General features: G+C 39.5%; 1 protein-coding gene across 1 annotated transcript in view; it reads right to left on the bottom strand.

Annotated features, from left to right (window-relative positions):
* The window catches only part of ROBO1 (roundabout guidance receptor 1), a 1,059,329-nt gene extending 1,042,482 nt beyond the window's left edge, over positions 1–16,847 (bottom strand). The window contains exon 1 of the mRNA XM_050962791.1: positions 16,661–16,847. The gene's annotated coding sequence lies outside the window, so the exon portion shown is untranslated. The remainder of the gene's footprint in view (positions 1–16,660) is intronic.
* Positions 16,848–27,121: the final 10,274 nt, after the last annotated feature.

Genomic DNA, 27,121 nt, shown 5'->3' with positions numbered 1-27,121 from the left:
AATAGTGATAAAACACTGCCATAAATGGATAGTTAAGAGAACAGAAGTACTTCATGTCTGTTTTGCCTGTAAAGGGTTAACAAGTTCAGTGAGCCTGGCTGTCACCTGACCAGAGGACCAGTCAGGGGACAGGATACTTTCAAATCTTGAGGGAGGGAAGTTTTTGTGTGTGCTGTTAGTTTTTGGTTGTTGTTCTCGCTGGGTTCTGAGAGTGACCAGACGTGCAACCAGGTTTCTCTCCAATCTCCCTGATACAGGTTCTTATAGATTCAAAATAAGAAGTACTAGGTGATAAGGCGAGTTAGGCTTATGTTTGTTTTCTTTATTTGCAAATGTGTATTTGGCTGGAAGGAGTTCACTTTGTACTTGTATACTTAGGCTGGGAGGGTATTCCCAGTGTCTATAGCTGAAAGACCCTGTAACATATTCCATCTTAAATTTACAAAGATAATTTTTACTGTTTTTTCTTTCTTTAATTAAAAGCTTTTCTTGTTTAAGAACCTGATTTTTTTTTTATTCTGGTGAGACCCCAGGGGACTGGGTCTGGATCCACCAGGGAATTGGTGGGGAGAAAGGAGGGAAGGGGGAGAGAGAGGTTAATTTTCTCCCTGAGAAAGTAATCCTAACACAGAGAGAGTCTGGGAAGGGGGAGAGAGAAGGAGGGGAGGGAAGGTGAATTTTCCTCTCTGTTTTAAGATTCAAGGAGTTTGAATCACAGTGATCTTCCAGATTAACCCAGGGAGGGGAAGCCTGGGAGAGGCAACGGTGAGGGAAAGGGTTTACTTTCCTTGTGTTAAGATCCAGAGGCACTGGGTCTTGGGGGTCCCCGGGCAAGGTTTTGGGGGGACCAGAGTGTACCAGGCACTGGAATTCCTGGTTGGTGGCAGCGCTACAAGTACTAAGCTGGTAATTGAGCTTAGAGGAATTCATGCTGGTACCCCATCTTTTGGACGCTAAGGTTCAGAGTGGGGAATTATACCATGACAAACACTAAGCTAATTTACTGCTTTGTATAATTTATATGTGTAAAGAACATATTCTGACTTAATTTTATGTTCAAAGAACTTCTTTTAAAAATGGATATCATTTAAGGTGTTGATCATCTATCCCAAATTAATTTCTCAACACTTCCCACTTACTGACCCATATTCTCATAAAGACAATTTAGAAAGCACTAACATCAATATTTAATTTAAGTCAGAATTTTAAAGTTACCTTAAAAGTTAAAAATTAAATGCCTACTACAGGAAAACAAAAAGCAGATTTCAAACACAATGTAAAATAGCTACCTATCAATCTTCCCCATGATACTTTCAACATTCATACTATCTTAGCCTACAGATCCAATTATCCTCCAACATTTGCTGCTCAACCATGCTGAGATTATTCACCAGCCCTCCAGTTAGACTATAATAAAAGGTCTGTAGGTGCATTTACACTCAGAGAAATAAGGTATAAGTTTTAGAATTGCAATTGTTTTCTTTTGAGATACATATAATAAACAGTGCAGTGGCAAATCAGACTACGGTACTTAGTTATTTTTCAATCAATTTACATTATATATTAACATATTATTAATGATCTATAATAAATATGGTAGTGTCCAAATGTGCTAGGTGCCATATAGATATAAGAAGAAAAAGTCCTTTGACCTGAAGGAGCTTACAATTCAAGGCCCTGATGCTGCACTAAGGACCATTTAGATGAATCCCTATACTCATTCAGAGTTCCATTTAAGTCAACATGGCTCCACAAGTAGGCAGGGGCCTGCCCACATAGAGCCAATTGCAAGATCAGAGCTTTAAAATAAATAAATAAAGAAAGAAAAGGGGAACCTCATTCATCTGTACACATTATTATCTGCACAAAATAGGCAGATCCTTGCTACCTCTCAGCAACAATTTAAGAGCACAGACAACACTGAGGGAAATCTCACATTTCTTATGCTGCATTGTTTTTATGACATTAAATTATTGTACATTTAACTGTATATTGCAAAGAATATTTTAACAATCCGAACTACAGGACATCAGCAGGGTTTTTATCCTAGTTACCAGGAGACCCCTACTACTTGAGCTAAAAGAATAATTTCATTAGCTGACAACAGTAGTACGCTGTTTTCCTGTGTATGAACCACCTGCTAGAGGAGGATGCAATACACACTTTACAGGAATTGTACCTAATCACATACCAATATAAAACAAACCAAGAGCAAAAACAGTAGTTAAAATATATTTTAAAAATGCATTTCACTTTATGCAGTATCCTTAATTTCTTACTGTATTTCTACTACTTTTACTGACAAATTTGCAAAACCAATAATTAATAATAGACTTTAAAGATATTAATGTCTATCCATAAATTTCATGAAGGTATTGAGGTGCAGGTTGTGCCTCCAAGGTTGTTATATCTACTTACCACACTACTACTACTTACCATGCTACCTTGTACAAAATTGTGACTTAACATGTGCAACTAGTTGAGGACACCTTCTGAAGTCATAATCTATTAAAGATTTTATTGCTAAACTACATCACATAACATTAATCTACAGAAACTATGGAACATGGATAGCAAAGAGGTCAGCTATGGTCTCCCAAACTGTTTTTATTAAAACAGTGGACTGTCAATGGTAATGATTGTGAAAGAAGGATCTTTTCAGTGTTACAAAATACAAAGTTTCCATGTTTATGCCATTCAGTGACATGATCTAAGTAGGTGATGGTCCTTCACATATATCTTACTCACATTTAAAAAAAAAAAGCAGGACTGCTAAGTTGCTAAGGGATAATAAATGCACACATATAACCATGCTTTCAGTTATTTCACATTCTTACATATACACTCACAGTCAGTTCCCATAAACTGTCCATTCCCATAGTGAATTAGTTCTACTCATTGATGGTCTTTCTGACTGTGATTGATTTGCTTTGAAAAGGGACAAAGTGTATTAAATAATTTGAATTCTTGCTGTAGGTACATACTGAGACATCTGCATGCCAAACAGGTTCTAAAAGAGGGCTAAGTCCCTGTCAGATTATCTGAAATTAGTGATTTTGGGAACATTGTAATTTAATAACTATGTAACTTTTAACCAGTTCAAACATACTAGGATATGTAGTTTCAAATACCTTTTTCTCCCCAAAAATATTCAAAGACAGATAGAACTAGAAGACTGGAAAGATCCCATTAAAAGGAAATTTCTGATGCTCCATTAACCATGGAGTCACTATCAGAGTTTCCATAATATACGTGTAAAATAATCACTTTTATAAATAAGTATAAGGAGATTATATACAATTTGAAAAAAAAAAGGAAAAAAAAAAAACAGACAATTACTGAGTGATTTGTCTTTTTCAGCAAACTTAGTATAGGCCAAATTGTGGCCTGGCTAGCACAGAGTAAGGAGAGCCAGGTATTTGTATCAAAGAAAACATGGGAGAGAAACAGGCTCTGAAGCAGTGTTTCCCAAACTTAGGACACTGCTTGTGTAGAGAAAGCCGGCGGCGGGCCGGGTCTGTTTGGTTACCTGCCTCATCCACAGGTCTAGCCGATCACAGCTCCCAGTGGCCACGATTTGCTGCTGCAGGCCAATGGGAGCTGCTGGAAGCGGTGGCCAGTATGTTCCTCAGCCCGTGCCGCTTCCAGCAGCTCCCACTGGCCTGAAGCAGCGAATCGCAGCCACTGAGAGCCACGATCAGCCAGACCTGTGGACACGGCAGGTAACCAAACCAGTCCGGCCCACCACAGCTACACAAGTGGCATCCCAAGTTTGGGAAACATTGCTCTAAAGGAAGAGAACAGAGCCTTGTCTCCACCCCTACTCCACCAGAGTCAGTGAACTTGGCAAACAAGCTGTGCCAGTTTTAGACCCAGTACAGTTTACTCCGCTGCAGCAACCCTCTGGGGATGCTCTGGAACAGTGCAACGATGTACTCAGGGTGTATTGTAAACTGACAATCTAGCCCTATATAAAGTACAACACTGAAATTGATGCATTTCTCCTTCACAACTCTAACATTGTCTATTCTGCTCTTGTCTAGCATTGGTAAGATCAGGACAGGTTTTATCTTTAGTATGACCTTGTAAAATGCTGCTTACTGTTACCAGATACATAAAATATAATAATTTTATTGCAGTAGAACAAACAAGTAGGTACAGAAGAATGCTTTTGATAGTATTCACAGCTATGTATGAAAGGAAACAAATATATACTGATTATGTCAGTCACTAAAATAATCCAAATAAAGCTATGTTGTAGAGAGTATTTTTTTCCATCTTAGACAAATGTAGGAGACACTAAGCATTTGCAGCTAACCTAGACTTTTCTATAAAAAAATATATTTATAAAAACACTAAGTGATAAATACGGCTTAGTACAGATTTTAGTGGTAATACAGTAAGTCCTTTTACAAAGAAAAAATGTACAGTAGCTAAAATTAAAAAAAATTAAAAATTACAGAATTACTGATGGAATAACTAATACTCAGCCTGTTCCTGCTTCCTTTGAAGACTTTAGGAGTATTGCCTTTGACTTGAATGGATGCTTGATCAGGCCCTCTTTTTATATCTCAGACAAAAAATCCTGTTAATCTGGGAGACTACATGTCAGTAACTTAAAATAATATTGTACTTACCCAAGAACAGGCAACAGAAACCTAGGAAAATCAAAGTTAAGACTGAATTTAAAAGAAGTTCAAACATGGTAAGGGGGGGGGGGATGCACAATTTATGCACCAAACAACCTTAACTCTGCCCTGTAGGGATGTCAATTATTATTATTAATGCATTATACTGTTTGACATGAGTATTCATCTGAAAAAATAATGAGAATTCCAATGGCACCTTAAAGACTAACAGATTTATTTGGGCATAAGCTTGTGGGTAAAAAACCACTTCTTCAAATGCATGGAGTGAAAATTACAAATATAAGCATAGATACACTAGCACGTGAAGAGAAGAGAGTTATCTTACAAGTGGAGAACCAGTGATGATAAAGCCAATTCAGTCAGGATGGCTATGATCCACTCCCAATAATCAGTGGGGAGGTGTCAATACCAAGAGAGGAAAAATGGCTTTGGTAGTGAGCCAGCCATTGCCAGTCCCTGTTCAAGCCCAAATTAATGGTGTTAAGTTTGCAAATGAATTGTAGCTCTGCAGTTTCTCTTTGACGTCTGTTTTTGAAGTTTTGTTGTTGCAGGATGGCTACTTTTAAATCTGTTATTGAATGTCTGGGCTTATGACCAAATAAATCTATTAGTCTTTAAGGTGCCACTGGACTCCTCACTGTTTATGTGGATATAGACCAACACAGCTACCCCTCTGATACATCTGAAAAAACAAACAAACTGTTTTTTCCCCTCTCAGCGTTCACAAAATGATAGTGATAAGGTTGTTCGGGTGCATTAAATGTACATTTACAGAAAATACTATTTTTGGATTTCTTGAAGGGCAGATGCTGCCATCATTCTAGTGAAGTCTATTAGCTGGATGTAGCCAAAAAAGCTGCTACTAAAGGGCGAGTACCAGAAGTTTCTCCTCCATGTTCCAGTATCAGAAAAGGAAAAATACAGATTGGTTTAGATAGTACATAAAAGGAGATTCAAACATTTGGCATCAGGAGTCTCACTCTGTCCCTCTTTGGATGTCATCATGAAGGTACTGGTGATTAGATGGTTAAGAAAAATAATGTGATAGTTTCTCAACTGAAAAACAAAAATGGGGATGTGTCATAATTCTTCTGTTCCTCCAGTCTGGCATAGTTTTTGGAAAGATTTTTGCAAAAACCTTTACTAATTGATGCTATCATTTCTATAAATACCTTCTATATTAAGGTACACGAATATATAATAGATACAGTGAACACTGCACCACTCAAAACAATATAGTGAACAAATATGAGACTATCTTGCAGACTAAAACCTTTGTGTAAGATAAGATATATCTTGAGGGGTTTTTTTTCCCCTCATTCTCTCCTTCTCTTCTTTTATTAGTTTCAGAGGAAAGGTTCCTATCTGTTCATAATCTGTGCATAGATTACCACAGCTGAAAAAAGTGCATTGTTTTCTTCCAGATTTTGCACACTCTAATCTGAACAGGAAACTGCAGGAAACAATTATAATGCAAATTTTTGTTTTACTCCCTGCAGGAGTTCACTGACTGATTCCTTCACTGTATGAACTGCAAGCACTGGTACATTTCAGCTTTTTTTCTTTCAACTTTGTGTGTGCATATTGCAAACAATGTAGTATAGGGGCTTTGTTTTCTTTTGTTTTGCTGTGTTATATTCAAAAGCTGCCTTTTTAAAATTACACAAACATTTGGCCAAAAGATACCCTCAAGAACATGCTTACAGCTTCCTTTAATTGCACTAGGACTGCTATGAGTATTTGAGAAACCATTATTTGGCTTTATGCTGTTTTAACATTATGGTTAAAATTTTTATACTCAAAATCAGCAATTTAAATTAAGGTTTCCTTGGCAACCACAACCCAGCCCTTTGCACACAAGGTTTTTTTTTTGTATCACTCTTTATAGTACTAACTGTAAGATACAGTATAACTATAAAAACTGGGTTTGCAAATTTAATATCATGTGGTTTCCTATTTACTTCTTTTTGACTTCATAGAAAGTTTGCTCAGTGTATCAAAAACAACCAACCTCTCTCTCTCCAACAGGCCATTGTGACAACTCAATATGGGTTCATAGTTGGTTGTGTGCTTTCATTCTCATTCATCATTACCGATACTCCTGACTCAACTGGGGTGCATTTGATACGTACACTTACAGTCAGTCAATCTCATCTGGGTCAGTTTTACTGGTGATGATAAACGAAAAGAAAAGGACACAGCGTGACTTTCAGATGCTAGGTTGTATGTGCAGGACTGGCTAAAACCTTTTTATATGGAATCAGAGTGAGCCTACAATGCCATTTTCACCAAACCAACATTCAAAATAGAACCATATTTTAATGTCTTACTATACGTGGAACATCGATGAGTTACAAATGCTATAGTTATTGTAATTTGAATTTTCTTATTTTGAAAAGGCAACACAGTGGGTATCACACTGTACTGGCTGTCAGGAGAGTTGGGTTCTAATCCAATGTTGGCCTGCTGCATGGCCTTGGACAAGATACTTCACCTCTCAGTATCTCTGTTTCTCCTCCCAGACCTAATTTGTCTGGTGTCTTTAGACTGTAAATTCTTCAGGGTAGAGACTGTCTCTTACGATGCATTTGTACAGGGTCCGACACACTGGGACCACTAGGCACTCTGGGAATACCAATAATAAATATTAATAACTTTGTGCATGTACGGTCTCAGCCAGTATATTGCATTAATGACATTTTTGCTTTCCATTTCAATGGTTTCTTTTTTAAATTAAAAGAGGAAGCAAAAGGTCTCTGAACATTGAGTATGCTATTGTACATCCAGATATCACAGTCATGTAAACATACCAGAGTATTTTAATTTGACCACACACTGAAATAAAAATTCTCTTGCTTTTAGGTTTTGCATCTCAGAGAGCATGATGAACTAAAGAGACATTAGGAAATCGTTGTAGGGAGCAGAAACCTAGGTCAGCAGATCTTTTAGACGCTAACTTAAAGGTTGGAATAGACCTGTTGCTATGGAAAGGAAGTAGAGAATGCCAGCTTTGCATCCCATCCTCACTGCTTTCCCTACACTTCCTTTCTCTCCCTGAAGATCCCAGTGTATGGTTGCAAATGGTCACCAGCACCTCAGTGGCCATCTGAGCTGCTGCCCTGATCAGCAATAATTATTGAAAGGAGGCTGAAGGGGTGCAGAACTCACATCTTACATATTCTGGCTGACTAAGAAAGGGCTAGCCCAACAACAGAATGTCTCACCTCTTCACATAGCCACTGAGTGCTGGGATGGGAAATACCCTGCCACCCCCATCCAATGAGAGAAAGCATTGGGATACTGGAGAATAAAGATAAATTGAGTGCCTGGGCAGAGAGGTGAAAGAGGATGCCCAAATTGCTTGGGATGAAAGGAGGAAATCCATCTGCTGGAGAGGGGAAGTACAGAAAAAGTCAATTTGCTAGGAGGAGGTTGCTGCAGAAAGAGGATTGTCTCATGGGTGGATTAGTTTGCTGGGGGCAGAGGATGAATTGACTATGGAGAGAGGATGAGTATAGTAGGGGGTTTGTAGAGGATGGATTGAAAATCAGAGGTTTAGTTGGGAAGACAGAGTAAAGGGATGGTCTGGGGAACCAATTTGATTGGGAACTAGTAGGGGAAGGGAGAAGAATCATTTGAGCAGTGAGCCTGAGGTGTAGGCAGAGAGAATACAAGACTAGAAGTAGAGGATGGACTCATGGAAGCAATGTTGAACTGATGAGGCTGAAAGGCAGAAGCACCACTAGGGGTGGAAGGTAGGACAGAGGATGGATTGGGGCAGATAAATAATTGATGGTGTGGGGGGCAATAGTTATTCTAGAACTGAAAATAAATAGCAAACAGTGTTCCATTTATGTTCTTTAGGTTTGCTATTTTCTAAAATCTTTTGAAATACATGACATTCCACTTGGCATGTCACAAATTTTAGGGGAGAACCCGCAGGTCTCTGTTCATATTTTTTATTGCCTTTCCTCAGTAATTCAGAGCCTCACAACTTTGTTACCCAGTGATAGGTCTAGGTTGGAGGATTCAAATTTTATACTCAATATACTGTTGCATAGTGTGATCTGGGACATGCATCCTCACAGCCGACAAAATCAGATGTGGAAATGTAATTTAATAATTGAATGTTCAGCATAATTAAATGAGCAAATTTCTCTCCTTTTTACATAGGATACTCTTTCAACATCTGAAGTGTCATTTAATTTATTGTACCAGTTATTCTGGGAGTTATAGGTGATTTCCATTTTTTTTAATGTAGGATATTTTGATACCAGTAAGGCTCATAGGAACCAGGATTCCTATGAATCAGTCATTTTGATCATTGGTTTGTTGCATGCCCCTCTATATACTGCCTTGAGCAAAAAAAGCCTCTATCATTATATTAATTTTTATATATATCACTTCCCAAAGGCACTGTAAAATATGTAGCAAAGCTTCAGGAAATTCTCCCCATCTCTAATCCATATGAATATCTTTAAAGTCCACCTTGAACATATAGCTGGAGTACCAATTTTGTTACATTTTGATATGGCCCAGGAGAACTCTATTGTATAAATTGAAGTGGCCTCCATAATTTTTTCCCATGACCTTCATTAAATAATTATATTGATGTGGCACATCTGTCATTCTGCCCACTTTGTTAATAATTTTACCAAGGGTGAACATTCTGCAGTCAAATTGATTGACTGCCTATTTGCATTTGAGAAGTGGCATCCTCTTCCACTTCCCCTCCCCCTGACAAATTTAATGTAGTCAATCAAATTGCCTTATATATAATGTCTAATTGATAGGTGTTGCTAGAATTTATATTTTTTGGAGACCAAATTTTTATTACATCTTTAATATGTTATTGTGGCTTGTACATGATATGAATGGGATACCTTTTCCCATCCATTGTTTCAGCATCATTGATTTGTCTCCACTTAGTAAGGATGGATTATGGTGGATTATTGAATCCTCGCATAACAATGGATCAAACAGTAGCTCACAGTTTAGTGATCATTTCAGCATATTGTAGGTGGAGCTGACAGCAAGACCTATAGTTAAAACTGCCCAACATTTTCCATTATAAGACTATGTTCACTAACTTTGCCAAAATTTAATCATCTAAGCAGAAATTTTCTATGCCAGATGTCTGCTTTGGCCTGAATTTTTTGGAAAGTTTCAACATAAATGTTTTATCATTACTAAGAAAGAGGTATGGAGAAAATTTTATTTTACCAATATTCAAAGATTCTCATAACTGTTTCACTGAGTAGCTGTCTCACCTCCGTGCTTTGAAGCAATGACTTGATATTTGGCAGGTCAGAGAGGTGCCAAATTCACCAAAATTTGGTTGAGTTAGAAGACAGGGACAGAAGGGCTTGTAACCACTAGAGTACAATCGCTTCCAGAAGCTAATATTAAACTCACGATTCCTGAAACTCAAAATTCTTCTGCTATCTGGAAAATAACTGTAAGCCTCACTGACCAAGTGTGTGTCTCATCTTCCTTTAGCTGATCTGCATAACAGATAACAACCTACTACTCCATTAGCTTCAGTGGCATGGGACACTACTGTGGATCTTAAGGTTCCAAACCTATGGTGGTCAATATGGTATCATATGATGTAATTCAATTTGAATTTCTAAAAGCTAGTGAGTTATATGAAAATAATTAAATATCATTAAAAAGAATATTAAAGTTGCAAAGTCAAACATTCAAAAGTTAGGAAATGGATTCCACTTTGTATAAATAGTTAAGTAGTAATTGAGCCAGAAAAGAAAGTGAGAATGACTTTATAAGCCTGATGGTTAGTGCATCTACCTGGGACATGGATGACTGCTCTAATGACTAGTTATTTATCCAAAGTGAAACATCTTCAACTGGACTGTGAAAGACCCACATCAGAATATCCCATAGCCTAGTGATTAGGGCACTCTCTTAAGAGGGAAACACTTGTTCAACTCTTTTCACACCATCAAACAGAGATGGGAATTGAACCAGAGTCTCCCACATTCTAGGTGAGTCCTCTAACCAATGAACTAAAAGTTTTCTTCCTCCAGATTCTGAATGGCGCCTGACTGCATACACGTACCCTGAGCATGTCCACTGGATCAGGCCCCACAGGCAAGATAGGCAGGGCAATGTGCATCGTCCCCTGGTTTGAAGATCACCCTGTTGGGAGACAGGTCCCTGGACACCTAGACTGAGGCAGTAGTGTACATGTGTGATGCCCACATACCCTGGTCATCAGTGGGCAGGACAAACTTGGGACCTCTAAGGCTTAGTGCATGAGCCCCTACTGCATGAGCTAAAAGCAACATGGTTCTGAGCTTAGGCTGTAGCAGACTCATTAATCTCTATGTGGTCCTGGTGCCACTACAGGGGGATAGAACACCACACCCAGGAGGTGCATGGGTTAAACGTGTCCAGGGGCAGAAACTTAGGCACCTAGGGATTTTTACGAGGGGGGGGGGAAAGAGGAGGAGGGAAACTAGTCTCCAACTGAGTCTAAGGTACCTACTGGGTTAGCCAGCAACTGAGCAGGAGTTTTGTGGATCACCATGACACAAAATACTGGGATTATGGGTTTCAGCATACTAGTCCTTTTGTGGATCTGGGCCCTAATGCCTGTTCCCCCTCTGTGAGATGAGTTAACGATATCACCTCACCTCACCAGGCTGTTGTAAAGACAAATGCATTAACATTTGTTCAACAGTCAGATACTATGGAGATGGGTGCCATAGTAAAGCCCATGAGGAAATTCATAATTCCGTAATCCATGCAGGGTTTGAATGGTGTGGAGTAAATAAGGTATGGGCCACACATTCAGTGCTGAGGACAATAAAGAAATATTTAGTATCTACCAATTCAGGGAAACCATCCGTTATGCTTAAGTTAAGATTGAGGTGTGACAGTGCAAAACAGAAAACTCATCTTTGTGCTTTCTCAAACCTAATGCCACTGAGTGCAGGGACGGTCTCCAGCTATAAATTAAACCTGCAAAAGGGCTGCTCTAATTTAGGACAGCTGCTGACAGCCCTAAAATAACAAAACCACAGCTAGAAATTGTTACTTTGTAGGGTTGTCCCAGCTTTCCTCTGGCAACAGGAAAGTGGGAGATGGCATAGGATCTTCTACACTGAGTTTATATTACCATCGGATTCCCCTTACACTGTGCAAGAGGAGTGGGCATTCCTGATCTGGATATACTGATTCTTTGTTCAGATGCTGCTGATGGTGGGGCACAGTCACTACTCCGCAAGGAGGATATGGATGACTAGATTTTGAATATAACCTTATAAAATACTTCTCTTTCTACTATTTTACTGAATATAGGTAACTGTCCTATAATTATTTACTTTTCAAATGTTTAGTAAACATTGTTAGAATTCAAATACATAATCTCATAAAATAAAGTCAGACACATATAAATGCAATCCAGTTAGTGCACACTCATTTTTACCAAAAATGGGGACTTCTCAAAATGAATCAAACATTTTCTGAATTGTTTTCCCCAAAAGATAGATGAATTGGCATGCCCATTACATTTTAACCCTCGTAAGAGAGCAACACATGGCACCAGTCTGAGCCACAATGATGAGCTTTTTCAAAGAGCACCAATGGCAATATCACTGTACTAGTCTTGAACTGCAACTACTCTGATATTCTAAGCCTCTCCTGACAGGAAAGACCAGGCCTGCTAAATTGTGCAAACCATGTGTGTGTTTTTCCAATTTTAATAAATATGGTGGGACTGATATTGACAGAACACATTTCTTTTTTATCCTGAGCCAGATCTAAAACAGGGTCTCTGGAGGGGATTTATCCAACTCTAGAAACTAAAATGTTTTTTTTTTAAATAAATTTATCCCTCCTCCTTTCAACAAAGGAGATATGTGTGAGGGTCTACCTTTCTGTCACCCTGTCGTTCACCACAGATCACGCTGGACACCTTAAATCGTCCATAGAGGAGTCTATGAAGAATTTATGTAAAGAGATTCCCACATTATTTAGTGTATCTCAAATAAAAATAAAAGGCTGAGCACACACCATAGTAATTAATAAATAATAGTACTCAACAGGGGAAGGCCAAGCATGCCATATAGGGAAGCATCCAATTAATCTCCCCTTTGCTGAGACATCAAGTCAGTCCATTCTATACACCATGTAGGGAATATAGACTTTATCTAGTATTTGACAGAAAGAGGGTTAAATCTCTTGTCTCTTTCTACAGCAGCATGAGACAGACCACAGGTGCCTGCACTCATTGCAGTGATTGCACTGTGGGATGTCTGGAGATGAAGGAGGTTTCAGCCAACTTACAACTGGTGATTATTCCCTATTAGAAAGAAGGATAAAAAAGTTGGTTTGCAACTAGAAAGTCAAACAGCAGCAGCTAAGCGTCTTTCAGATTGGTTGCGTGATCAAGACTCTTATGAGTCTTATGTCATTGATTTTTAGTTAGCAGTTCCCCTGAAATCAATGAAGATTTCTGTTCAAATGTTAAATGACATACTACTATTGTAATTATTTCCAGGGTATCTGGGCACACACAAACAGCCTGTGAATTGCAACCTAACCTTGTTTGTTGAGAGACTTTCGTCTGATGAAGCCTCACTCACTCAAAGGCTTCAGTTTGCAGTGCTGTATCAGCAGTATTCTCTTCCTTCCCCATTTCCAAATGCTGGGCCTACCAGTTTTATGGCAGTGTAACTCCACTGACTCCGATGGAGTTACCTCAGGATAAAATTTATGTAACACAGGAAAGAATCAAGCTGTTTGTTAGCATGCCAGCCTTGATTCCTCCATTTATAGCAAGAAAATCTTTATTGTCTTTCACTTACAAACTGGTTCCAGCAAAATCTTATACTTCCCAGGTGAAAGCAGATGAGCTTTGACTGTAAGGAACCTTTTCCAATGAAGTGTACTTTGCCTGCTGAGGCCTGGATTTAGCCTAACAGCTGGTCTGGGAGCAGTATATAATACAAAGTTGTTGTTTCCTCTTTAAAAACAAACAAACAAACAAACAAAAACCCCTCTCTCTTCAGTGCTTAGCATAAGTGGTTGTGTTGATTTTTTTATTTTACGTACTACTTACAAATTAAGTTATTTGTAAATGAAAGGCGACTGATAAAATAAATAAAATTAGATTTTAAATCCACTAGTTAACTATTTAACCTTTAACCTTGAAAGACTTCGGTGGGCTTAAAGAAACACTGTCAATTTTAAAAATATATACTGCAAAATATCTAATTTCCTTACGGTGCTGATACATTTATTAAAATAAATTTATACAAGAATCATGAAGTTATATTCATGTTTACTTCTTGCATTTCTTCAACTTAGGCACCAAAAATCTATTCCATCAGTTTGTTTTTTTTTAAGTTGTCAGTTTCACATTTGGTTTCTAAGCGCTGTAATGTTTGGGAGCAAACCCTGCAGAAAAATACTTAAATCAACTCTTTCACATGTATTAAATCATGGAAACATTTCTCATATTTTGTAAAAGCTTGTTTTCACAAAATCTAAATATGGCGCCACATTTCAATTAAGTATTCCTCACTAAATAATACTGGCCTCAATTCTATACCTACTGAAATCAATATGAAATTTTCTATTTACTTCAGGAGTATGGGGCTTAAACTGGAATGCCTTCAAATATCTTTGTTGTGAAAATCGTAACTGTTTAATAACATACAAAATGGTAAACAAATTTAGAAGAACTGAACAATCATACCCAACCAGCCTGCCAGGGGAAGCTTAAAAGTAAACTAATTACTCAAATTTGAGTTGGGCCAAAATATAAAGATTATTTACACCCCCCTCCCACAAAACTATAGGATCTCTAAGAACAACAAATGATCCTGACCTGTGTTTTATGTCTTGTGCAAAGAGCAGACCCTCCACCAGGATACTCCACTATCTTGTCGTAGTAAAGGTTCCAGCCAGTTAAAGTGGAATGATATTTATTGAGTAGCCAGAGGCATCATACAGCACCCAGGTGTTCCTGGGAAGCTGCCCTTCCATGTACTAACAAGGCCAAATTAAAATCAGGGAAATTCAATTATGGAGGTCATAATAATTACTATTAAAGCTTTAATTGGCGTTCAAGTACAGTACTACAGAGAAACTGCCTCAGCCATTGAAATCCCCGCCAGCCGTGGCAAAACCCCTGTTGCGGTCAGAGTGCTGGGAAGGAGCTCAGCGCCAGTCTGCGCCCCCCGACCCTTATCCCGAGAAGCCTTGGGTGGGACCTCTGCCTCCTCACACGCTATGTCAAATGGTGCAATGCACCTGTTCGCGCAGCAAGGCGCCCCCCAGCGCCTTTCACTCATTAAACTTAACACGCCACAAAGGCGTCTGGGAGGGGGGTGTGCCCTGATGTCCCCCTTTGCCTCGGCGGCATACAAGCAAGCGGCCTGCCCCAGGTAACCGTGCCCTCGCTAGAGGAGAGCAGCTCCCCGGTTACCTGGTGCCCCAGTCCGGTCCGCAGACGTTCCCCTCAGGCTGTCGCTTCCCCAGAGGAAGACGCAGCAGGGACGCTACCAGGACAAACTTCCAACCACTTTAGCACAGGCGGCGTGAGCTCCCCCCGAGGCACCTGCTACCTGCGGTGCCCGCCTGGCCCGGGAACAAGCACGTGTGCAAAGTGCGGGAACTCCACGGGGGGCTGGCGCTGCTCTCTGCCCCAGCGGGTTTTATGGCAGTTACTTGTATCTGCCAAGCAGCAGGTTGGCGGGGGGAGCGCAAACCCTCTGCACTCCCCGCTCCCTTCCCTCGTTCGGCGGCATCTCTCGGTCTCCTCACCCGCCCCGGCCGACACGGGGAACTTTGCAGAGCCGCGAATGGATGGTCTCCAAGGGGGGAGAGGCGGCGGGGGGGTTGCGGCACTGCAGCAGCAGGAGCAGCTGCTGCAGCGATGCCGGAGCGCTCCCTGCCTCCCTCCCCTCCCCGCGCCAGCCTAGAGGGGTCTCTCCATTGTGTGCGGCAGCGGCGCGCTCCGCGATCCCGCAGCCTCCTAAGAGAGGGGGGACGCTTGCAGCGCCAGCAGCTCAGAGCCCTTCACCAATAAGTCAGACGCTGCCAGGCTCCCCGCCTCACAATGTGCTTCCCAGCTGAACGCTACTTTTACTCCCAGCCAACACAAGGGGAGTTGGGGAGGCAGCGAGATTCTCTCATTTTATACCCCTGGGATTACAAAGGGTTAAATGAATTCCCTCCTTTCCATCACAAAGCGGCGGACTGCACAAGGATTGTAAGGGAGAAAGGAGGCAGAGTTTATAACCACAGTGTTTCTTCCCGAACGACCCATCCAAAAGAGAAAGAAAGAAATTAGTGGGAACCTACTAGATTACATTGCTTGCTCACGTATACACACCAAACTGTCCGAAATAGGGAAAGTACAAGGAGAATCCCCCGAATGTTGCTCAGAGTTGCAGAGCTCTATTGCAGTAGTGCCAGCCTTCCTTTGCTAATCCCGTTTGTTTACTCAGCTCGCCTACACATTAAACAGGCGCAGACCTCTGCAAAGTTACCGCGCCAAATGCAGAGAGCCTGTAACTCAATCAGCAACCAAGGCATCGGCTCTCCGTTTTGCAGCAATAGCGAGATGAAGGCGAAAGGCAAAGCTCAAATGCACCGTGAAATCGCTCTAAAAAGATGTTTTAACCGTTGCGCTCACACTCAGACACACCAAGGGATGAAGAATGCACAGCTTTAAAACTTCGTTAATAATACGTTAAAAAACAGAGACAATAACGCAGAATCTCATCCCACAGTAACCTGACAACTTTAGAGACAACAAACAAATCTACGGTACCTGCAAATAAACTTGTTGCATTGCTCATTGTACTAATTCTGCATTAGGGTTTCCCTCTTTGATCATTCCCCATTTATTTTAGAAACTATTGACTTCTTTTAAACCTATTCATGAATGCAGCATAACCACAAAACAATTGCATCCCTCTTGAATTTCTAGACGGGTCTTTAATAGCATCCGCTGCTTTGTTATTTGGGGGACTTACCCTGTGAGATAAGATTTTCAGAAAACTAGCAGTTCCATGATTCAGTCCTTGCAACTTTCCTTGCATAGAGAGACCTTTTTTTTTTTTTTTTTTTTAGTTAAAGAAGACAAGCTGCTCAAGAGACTTTTAAATATAAAGGGGGATGAAACCGGATTTCTTCCCAATAGCAGGACTCTGGAAAATCAAATCCGTCTTCAGAAGAGAATTCTTTCAGACCCGTTATCTGTATTACTATTAATGCGTAGAGCAGAAGGCATTGCATACAAATAGACCCAAGTATGAGCTTCTATTGGTGGCTGTGGAAGGCCCCTGGGTCCTACTGCTCTGTCTCTGACAAACTACAAAGCAGCAATATGCAAGCAGCTTTGGAGAAGGAATGATTTGGAGGGGAAGGGGAAGGAAGAGGAGGTGGGGGGATCTTGTTTAATTGATTCGTTACCTCTGGTATTGTAATACGTGTTGCAATGGTTAACCAAGAAAAAGCCACATTAAATGGATGTCATGCAATCTCCCCTTTCATATCTGCTTTTTCAATGACACTGGGCAGCATGGGTATGGGAAATCTGCTGGATTTCAAAGGAAAATTTGCAGAGAATTATTCACACAAGTAGGCTTTATGTTGGAAAATCTTTCACTTCCCTGCGTAGATTATACATCATTCATATGTTTTCTAATAGTTAAAATTATTTACTGGAATTAATCAATTATGTGTTGAATTCCTCTTACACACACCTTCCTCTTCCTATGCTTTTAAAAGGCACATCTGTTTCCCTGTGCAAGAAGAAAAAAAAATTTTCTCCAAAGGAAAATAATTTAACTTCGAAAGTGCTAATTAAAATAGATTTAGTATATATACATTATTAATACATAATTTTAAATTGCTCTTATTTTATAAGGCTAATACATTGATGATTCATTTTTAATTAAATACACATTATTTCTCTTATTTGATCTAAGAAATGAACACACTGAAGTAATATATCCTAGATGAAAATCAAACTCATCAACACATCTAAATAGAACTTTCTATATTTGATTTGTAAAAGCTAAAATGAGTGTAAGTATTAATAAAATAGTAACCTAGGCCAACATAATCTAAACATGAAAGCATAATTTTAACAGTTAAAGAATTTTAATGTCCTGCTAAATTAAACATTTGTAATTAATTACTGTGCTACCTTCCCAACAGCTTCAATATAGTTTGGCATATTAGTCATGCAAATTACAAATCAAGGAGATTTAAAATTATGTGTGTGTATGGTAACCAGCTTTTTCCAACAATGTATGTTTATGTTTTTAAAGAAAAGTTCTCTAGAAAAGATTTTTTTAAAAAAGGATGCTTTCATTAAGATTAAAAGAAACCCTGTTAATCAATGTCTTAAGGGACTGCATATTTAAGGGCTTAAATACTTTGTAAATTATTCCTTGGCCCACCATTGAACAAGAGATGGAACTCTGTGGCCAAGAGTACACTCTTCACAAGGTCTTATTTAGGATACTTATTGATATGACAAAGCGTGCAACAACATATGTTCCTTGTATTTCAGTTGTGAACAATCATTGTAAATGCGAGTTTAATTACAAATTATGTCTACAGTTTATAGTTGAATGCTGCTGGAAAGTGATGCATAGAATAAGGTCAACAGCAATCAGCTCATAATTTCAACAGACTTGTAAACAAAACAAAGGAAAATACTGAAAAAATTATCTTTATTCAGCTTGTACTTTGAGAATCAACAGTATTTGAAACACATAATCTGAATTATTTTTGGAATCTAATTTGGAAGTGGGGGTTCAGTACTTTTTGCATCAGTAACCCTTGACAACAGAAGTTTTACTTCAAAGCCAGGTCTCATTGCTGAATTTCAAACCTAACTTACAGCTTACGTCTGTGTTGGAACCACAATTTAACTGTTTATACTCTGAGTAGTGTGTTGGTAAATTTATTTATTTATTTACTTATTTTTAATGCTCAATGTGCAAATACCATACAGCTCACTTTATTTTATCTCTAGTTACTAATTAACAGTGAAATAGATCAATGCAGTTCTCATCACAGTATATATAGGTATTGCACCTATTCTGGTAGTATTTTCACTGTCACTGTAGGTCTCCCTGTGCTAACACTGCTCTAATAAAATACAATTAGTTATATGCAGTTCCAAAACTATTTTTTGATCCCTCGCTAATCACAGTCTTCTTTATAGCAACACATTTAATGTCATCCAAAAGACTTACCTTACAGCTGCATTATTCTATTGGGGGTAGCAAGTCATATATTCTGTTATATACCATAGCCATTAGAAAGCAGTCTATGGAGAAGAAATAAAAATATGTCTTTTCTAATTTAGACTGAATCCATTATTTTTAAAAATCATTGTACACAAGTGGTTACTATGGGCAAATTCGGCCCACATTTACATACAGCCATACTTAAACAATGGAGTTACACAAGAAGGCAGAAGTGTAGTAGTCTGGGTGCTATTCTGCTCTCAGTTACATTGGTTATCCACTAGTGTAACTCCTATAACTTTAGTGAAGATACTCCTAAAGATACTCCTATCAGTTTAAGTGAGAGCAGAATCAGGCCTGTTATATTTAACTCAACAATGAATTTTTTTATAAATCTGCATTATCTGTGGATTTAACAAAAATAGCAGAATCTATATGTGCAAATTCAACATGGTGTAACTAACAATAGTGAAGAAATTTCTCTGTGAAAGCAAGAAATTGTCATTTCCATTTTATATTCTGTAAGAATTAACGAATGATATCTCTGAGGGCATGTCTACATTATGCACAGGATCGACGGGCAGCGATCAATCTAGCAGGGGTCGATTTATCGTATCTATTCTAGATGTGATAAATTGACCACTGGGCGCTCTCGCATTGACTCCAGGACTCCACTGGAGTGAGAAGCATAGGCAGAGTCAAGAGGGAGCATCAGCCGTCGACTTACCACAGTGAAGACACCGCAGTAAGTAGATCTAAGGCCTTGGCTACACTGGCGCTTTACAGCGCTGCAACTTTCTCGGTCAGGGGTGCAAAGAAACATCCCCCTGAGCTCAGCAAGTTACAGCGCTGTAAGGCATCAGTGTAAACAGTGCCCCAGCGCTGGAAGCGCGGCTCCCAGCACTGTAAGCTAATCCCCTTGGGGAGGTGGAGTACCTGCAGTGCTGGGAGAGCTCTCTCCCAGCACTGGCTCCGCGACCACACTTGCACTTCAAAGCGCTGCCGTGGGAGCACTCCCGTGGCAGCGCTTTGGAGTTTTGAGTGTAGCCAAGCCCTAAGTATGTCGACTTCAGCTAAGTTATTCACGTAGCTGAAGCTGCGTAACTTAGATAGATCTCCCTCCACCCCTAGTGTAGACCAGGCCTCTGAGTGGTTTAACAGATAAATTGGGTGGATGGTTAAAGGTCTGAGCTAATATTATTGCTCTGTAATGAAACAAAGCAAAGAGGAATAATCACAGAGCCAATCTATTACCACAGTTAAAATGCAATTGCTTGATCAATTATCACTCTATGGATAATTCCTTGATGCAGGCAGAACAAATAAATTATTAAATAAAAGTGAAGCAGTAAACTAACAAAAGATGCCAAGTATAATAATATGTGTAATAATATATATATATAGACACACATCTTTATACAGATGCATATACAATATATACAATAAATTAAGTATGCAATGTAAGTTTTGCCACTTACCTATGTTATACCCATCCTGAAGAATAGTATAAATGATATATCATCATGAGAGTTCTCATTGTTCAGAGTTGAAATATATAATCTTACATTTAAATGTGTAAGACAATAGTTTCATGTTTTCTAGATGTGTAAGAATCTCCTTGTTTCATTATTTTACTCATGGAAATTATCTTTGAATTTTTCATCTTGGAGTAGTTTTCAAGTCAGTATGTGATGACAGACACCTATTTCCATCTTGTCCTTGGAACTTGATGACAACCCCTTATTGTCATTCCTGGCGACATATAACATCTGTGGAAGTTGTAAAGCAAACTATGATCGTCATCTGTCAGCATTTCTTTTTTCTGTCTTGTCATAATCAATAAAGCATGCAATTCTAGGTAGCTAGGTAAACAGTTACATACAAATTTGTGTGAAATGAAATATAATCGGTAGTGATCTAATGCAGTGCTCTCCTAATATATGTACACCTTGTAAGCACCTGATTCACAGATGGGAGAATGTTTCCCGTTGACTTTATTGGGCTTAGGTCAGATGCTAAATATGATGTGTATGGAAATGCCCAAAGTGTAAACTTTTGTGCATGATCCAAATGAAAATTATTTTATTTTCAAAGAAGAAGATTTTTATGAGGCAGTATTTTAATAATTAGTGTGATTACTTATTATCAGCAAATTATGTTAAGGACAGTGCTTATGTAACTTATATTGTTTACCAATAACGTGTGACAGTTAGCAGCCCCCCCAACAGCTAGTAGCCTTATAATAGCTGGCAACCATTAAGAGAAATTGGACACCTCATGGACACAGTAGCCTGAACTTTTGAACTGTCTTTCCTTATCAGTCTTGAGGCAGTTGAAGCTGGTCCAGAGCTGGTTTTTGCTGAGCAGATTGCAGAAGTGCAGGGTTTGCTAACCACCAATCAAATGCTAACACGACCAAAGCCTGTGTATGAGTGTGTATAAAAGATTGTTGGTTTTTATATGGAGTAGAGTTTTTTGTACCAAAGTACAGAACTCTCCTTTCTTCTGCAGAATAAAGCAACCTTTCCTTATCCCTGTCTGGCTGTCGTTGGCTCTCAGCTAGGCAGACCCGACATTTCGGTAACACATGGGTGAACAAAGATTCAATAGCATAAAGATTAATATTGAGGACCTGGGAAGAGATGGGAAGAGCTCAGCTGATCTTCTTTGGGATCTTTATGGTGTAAAGTGCAAGTGAAAGAAAAATGAAGACTGATGCGCTAGACCAAATGATGACTGTAGTGATGCTGTAGACAGAAGTGCTTAGTTTTTTTGTCGTTGTTTTTTGTTTGGTTGGTTGTTTGGTTTGTTAGAGCATTGAATGATTTCTCTGATGAGAGGAAACTTCATGAATCTGACACTGTTACACATGCATAACTTGAAATGAATTGACTTCACTAGTACTACTTGTGAGGTGATGAGTTATACATGAACTAGAGCCTGATTAAGCCACATGTGGTGATAAATCATTCCTGTGCTATGCTCTTGCCAATCCACAAGGCAGGAACTATTCTGGTGACTAGTCTGGGCAGACATATAAGTCTTACAGGAGCCCAGTCTTCCCAACATCACTTCATGCCTTGGAACTCTTCCTGGCCTGATAATGGGGACTGAATCCAAAGGCCTTAGTCTGTTCCAGCCTTATTCCCAGTCCAGCTGTTCTGAGCCCACTCCTGATCCTGGTTTCAACCTCTGTCTGCAGTTCCTGGCCTGACTTTCATCTCACTGACCACTAGACCTGACCCTTCATGTTTTGGTTTCTGACAGTACTCACACATGTAAATTTATGCATGTGCTTTGCTGAATTGTGGCCTGCATTTCCTCCTATGGAAGAAATGGGATTTGCTCACCTGTAACAAAGTGATACAAAAAGTTTGGCCCATAAACTTCACAGAACTCCGAAGATCCACCTCAGGCAAGCAGCATCCACACTGAGGCCCCTTGGGGGAATACTGTCAATTTTCCTGCTTGGTTGGCTATGTTCTTTTAGGTTGTTTGAAGGAAGAATGCAGAAGAATACTGTTGGCCCTCCCAGAACTTCCTCCTTCCACACAGACCGAGCCAGGGATTCCACAAGTGAAGTGCATCTGAGGAAGTGGGTATTCACCCACGAAAGCTCATGCTCCAAAACGTCTGTTAGTCTATAAGGTGCCACAGGATTCTTTGCTGCTTTCACAAGTGAAGACTCTCCTTTGTTCCTGGAAGGAAGGACCCCATCAAGAGATCTGTTTAAACTGAGTATCATGAAAACCTACTGACAGAGAGATATATTAGACTGTTGAATTCTGTAAAGGAGGTGACAGACAAACATCTCTACAACAGTATCTTTGCTGGTTAAATCAACCAGAAGAACTGTTGCAAAGTATAAAACCGATTTCTGGAGCTCTGCCAATACAGTTTGTTGGTCCTGTTCCTAAGATTTTCCCACAACACAGTTCTACTACTGATGGTTTGACAGAAACGGCAAAGGAAAAAAAGGGGGAAGGGAAAGAAAAATTAAGAAGAAACCCTGAAGGGAAATAGTACAAAGTAATGTTACATATAGACAAAATCTACAGTTTGACGATACCACATCAAACAGAACTAGGTGCCTTAGAGTCATGGGTTACAGAATATATATAAAAAAAGAAAAAAATAGAAAAAATAATGTACGCTCTTACAGTATATGTACATATTTAAGGTAAAATTGTTTAATGAGTTTATGCAGCTCCTAAACTGGAAGGACCTGAATAAACCATCTTTGTGATAGTCAAAATATGAAGAATGAGAGCAATTAAAAGGTAACAGCTGCCTTGTGCCTTGTGTAATCATATATACTAGTGCAAAGTGGAAGTAATACAGTACCATTCTGATTTACATCCACCATCAATTGGTATGAATGATTTCAGAATACAGTATCATGGCGATGTACTCTTACACCATGTTTATCCAATGTGTATATGAGATGATTGGTAGTAGAGCAGGTCAAAAGTTGGGGGGGAAAAGTTGTTTTGTTTGGAAACAAAAACAATAGATATTTTGAAATTTCCCATAGAAGAGATATTTTGAAAAAAAATTTGAATAACTGAAACACTTTGTTTAGAGAAATTCAAAATTAAATTCCACCTAGGAGATAAAACTTGGAGTCTCCCAGTTCAGCTGTGTCTCCCAGATCTTCCAGGCTCCCAGAACACTGGCAAAGAGCCTAGAAGCCCTGAGAATCCCAGCTCAAGTTGGGGCTTTCAAGACATCAGTGCTGGTGAGCTCCTGTCTCCTTAGCAGAAAGCCTGGAAGCTCACAGCCCTCAGGGTGTCCACGCGTCTAGCACTGTGGCAAGGAACCTGGAAGTCCTGGATTCCCTGACCCTGGAACAATCAGTATGATGATCTGTCCAGCAGCATGGCCCTGGAAGCCCTGGCTTCCAACTCTGTGGCAGTCTGCCAGGTGGGCTGCCAAGAAGCATGGTTTTGTTCCTGTGAAATGTTTCCATTTCAATGAATTGGCAGTTTCCAATGAAAAAAATATTCTTTCAGAAAATTTCTGACCAGCTTTAAATAGGAGAGTGACTGAGGAGTTATGGGATGAAGTATATTAAGTATGTTGATAACACTCAGCTTTCTAACTTAATTGCAGCTGGTCCAGAGAATAAAGTCCAATTAATTTCCCAGTGTCTGGGTGAAACTGGGGTACAGATGAGAGTGAGTTGGCCGAGTTGCCTGAGAAGACTGAGATAATAGCAGTAGGTTGGGGGAAGCAGTCAGAGGAGTTATATCAGCTCTCTGCCTGAAGGTGTATGACTGACATATGTGACAAAGTCCACAATGTAGGGAGGGAACTGTGCATACCCCTAGCTGCTTGTGGATGATCAAATAGCAGACGTAATAAAGACTGCTTTTTCTATCAGCATCTGCTCAGGAGGCTGCAGGTTTTCCTTTCAGATGTGGAACTTGTCACTATGATTCCTTCCTTTGACACCTCAATACTGGACTAGTGCCCTGTGCTTTTCATGGAGTTACATTTTAAATGATACCTGCCGCTGGTGCAGAATGCAGCAGCACCCTTGATAAGCCAATTTCCTGCTGTGAGCATATTAGAACTATGTGCAGGGATCTGTACTATATTGTCTACAAATAGACATCAAGATGTTGGTTTTGACCTAACGGATCTTGGGACCTTCTGGTCTGAGAGACTGCCTTTCTCCTGATGCCATAGTTATGTAGCTAAAATAAGTGGGGGTTCCCAAGCTGGAACCTTGTTGGAACTGAAGAGTCTGAGTGTTCTTTGTGGATGTCACTTTCCTTTAAAATCCCAGGCCAAGTGTATTGACCTGTGCATGCCACAAAAAACATTTGTTTAAGATGAATAAATGGAGGACTGAAGCAGATGAAGGTGTGATTTCTGCATGGTGGAAATGTGAGTTTGTGAGAGTTTTAAGTTCCTGAGACCTGCTGACTGGTAATTGAGATGGAGTAGAGTGAAGAAGAAATGGTGCCACTTTGGATTATTTATATCATAAATCCTCTAGTACTGTGTTTTTAAATGTATGTCAAAAAATGTTGAGCTTTGATTGGGTACTCTATGCTGTAGATAGTTTTTAAAAATAAAAATAAAAACACACACACACGGAATGACAGTCCAATGTGTTGCAACAAGGTATGTTCAAAGATCACAGTTAAAAATGACCATGGCTACAAGGTGGAGAAGTGCGAAAGAATCAACTATCTGGTTAGTTAAGGTTTGTGGGGGGAAAGATAAAGGAAGACAAAAGCAAAATGAGTTAGTGCTAACCAAAGAGGTAATGAGGGAATAAGGGCTTTTAACAATATGTAGCAGGGGAAAATGAAACCTGATCTCCTTCTTTGAGAAGGTATCAGATTTTTTAGACAAAGGGAAGGCAGGGGATCTAATTTACCTCCATTTCAGTAAGGCATTTGATATGGTTCCACATGGGGAATTATTAGTTAAATTGGAAAAGATGGGGATCAATATGAAAATTGAAAGGTGGATAAGGAACTAGTTAAAGGGGAGACTATAACGTATTGTAATGAAAGGTGAACTGTCAGACTGGAAGGAGGTTACTAGTGGAGTTCCTCAGGAATCGGTTTTGGGACCAGTCTTATTTAATCTTTTTATTACTGACCTTGGCACAAAAAGTGGAAATGTGCTAATAAAGTTTGCGGATGACATGAAGATGGGAGGTATTGCTAACACAGAGAAGGACTGGGATATCATACAGGAAGATATGACTGACTTTGTAAACTGGAGTAATAGTAAAAGGATGAAATTTAATAGTGAAAAGTGCAAGGTCATGCATATAGGGATTAATAACATGAACTATTGTTATAAGCTGAGGAGGCATCAGTTCGAAGTAACAGAGAAGGAGAAGGACCTTGGAGTATTGGTTGATCATAGGATGACTATGAGCCTCCAATGTGTTATGGCTGTGAAAAAAGCTAATGCAGTCTTGGGATGCATCAGTTGAGATATTTCCAGTAGAGATAAGGAGGTGTTAGTACTGTTATACAAGGCACTGGTGAGACCTCATCTGGAATACTATGTGCAGTTCTGGTCTCCCATGTTTAAGAAGGATGAATTCAAACTGGATCAGGGTTAGAGAAGGGCTACTAGGATGATCCGAGGAATGGAATACCTGTCATATGAAAGGAGACTGAAAGAGCTTGGCTTGTTTAGCCTAACCAAAAGAAGACTGAGGGGAGATATGATTACTCTTTATAAATATATCAGAGGAATAAATACCAGAGAGGGAGAGGAATTATTTAAACTCAGTACCAATGTGGACACAAGAACAAATGGATATAAACTGACTATCAGGAAGTTTAGACTTGAAATTAAACGAAGGTTTCTAACCATCAGAGGAGTGCAGTTCTGGAACAGCCTTCCAAGGGGAGTATTGGGGGCAAAGGACATATCTGGCTTCAAGACTAAGCTTGATAAGTTTATGGAGGGGATGGTATAATGGGATAGCCTAATGTTGGCAATTAATTGATCTTTGATTAATAGCAGGTAAATAGGCCCAATGGTCTGTGATGGGATGTTCGATGGGGTGGGATTTGAGTTACTACAGAGAATTCTTTCCTGGGTTTCTGGCTGGTGAGTCTTCCCCACAGGCTCAGGGTTTAGCTGATCGCCATATTTGAGGTCGGGAAGGAATTTTCCTCCAGGGCAGATTGGCAGAAGCCCTGGAGGTTTTTCGCCTTCCTCTGCAGCATAGGTTCCGGGTCACTTACTGTAAGGTTCTCTGCACCCTGAAGTCTTTAAACTGTGATTTGAGGACTTCAATGGCTCAGACCCAGGTTTGTTACAGGAGTGGGTGGATGAGATTCCTTGGCCTGTGTTGTGCAGGAGGTCAGACTAGATGATCATAATGGTCTCTTCTGACCTTAAAGTCTATGATTCTATGATTCTATGAACGCCTTCAGTGCATTTATGACCTCATCAGTGACTGCCTCTGCATTCCGAACACCTTCAGAGTGAGGAGAGAATCTTTGGTGGCTGAACGAATGCCTTGCATTAAGGTAATTTTGTCTTTCCAGTAGGGTTGTCAATTAATCACAGTTAACTCACGCGATTAACTCAAAAAAATTAATCGTGATTTAAAAAATTAATCACAATTAATCGCACCTATAACAATAGAACATCATTTCAAATGTATTAGATATTTTTGGGTGTTTTTCTACACTTTCAGTGTTGATTTTAATTACAGCACAGAAAACAAAGTGCACAATGTTC

This window comes from Gopherus flavomarginatus, chromosome 1, assembly GCF_025201925.1.
Source record: "Gopherus flavomarginatus isolate rGopFla2 chromosome 1, rGopFla2.mat.asm, whole genome shotgun sequence".
Taxonomy (NCBI): Eukaryota; Metazoa; Chordata; order Testudines; family Testudinidae; genus Gopherus; species Gopherus flavomarginatus.
This window is presented reverse-complemented; position numbering and strand designations above follow the sequence as displayed.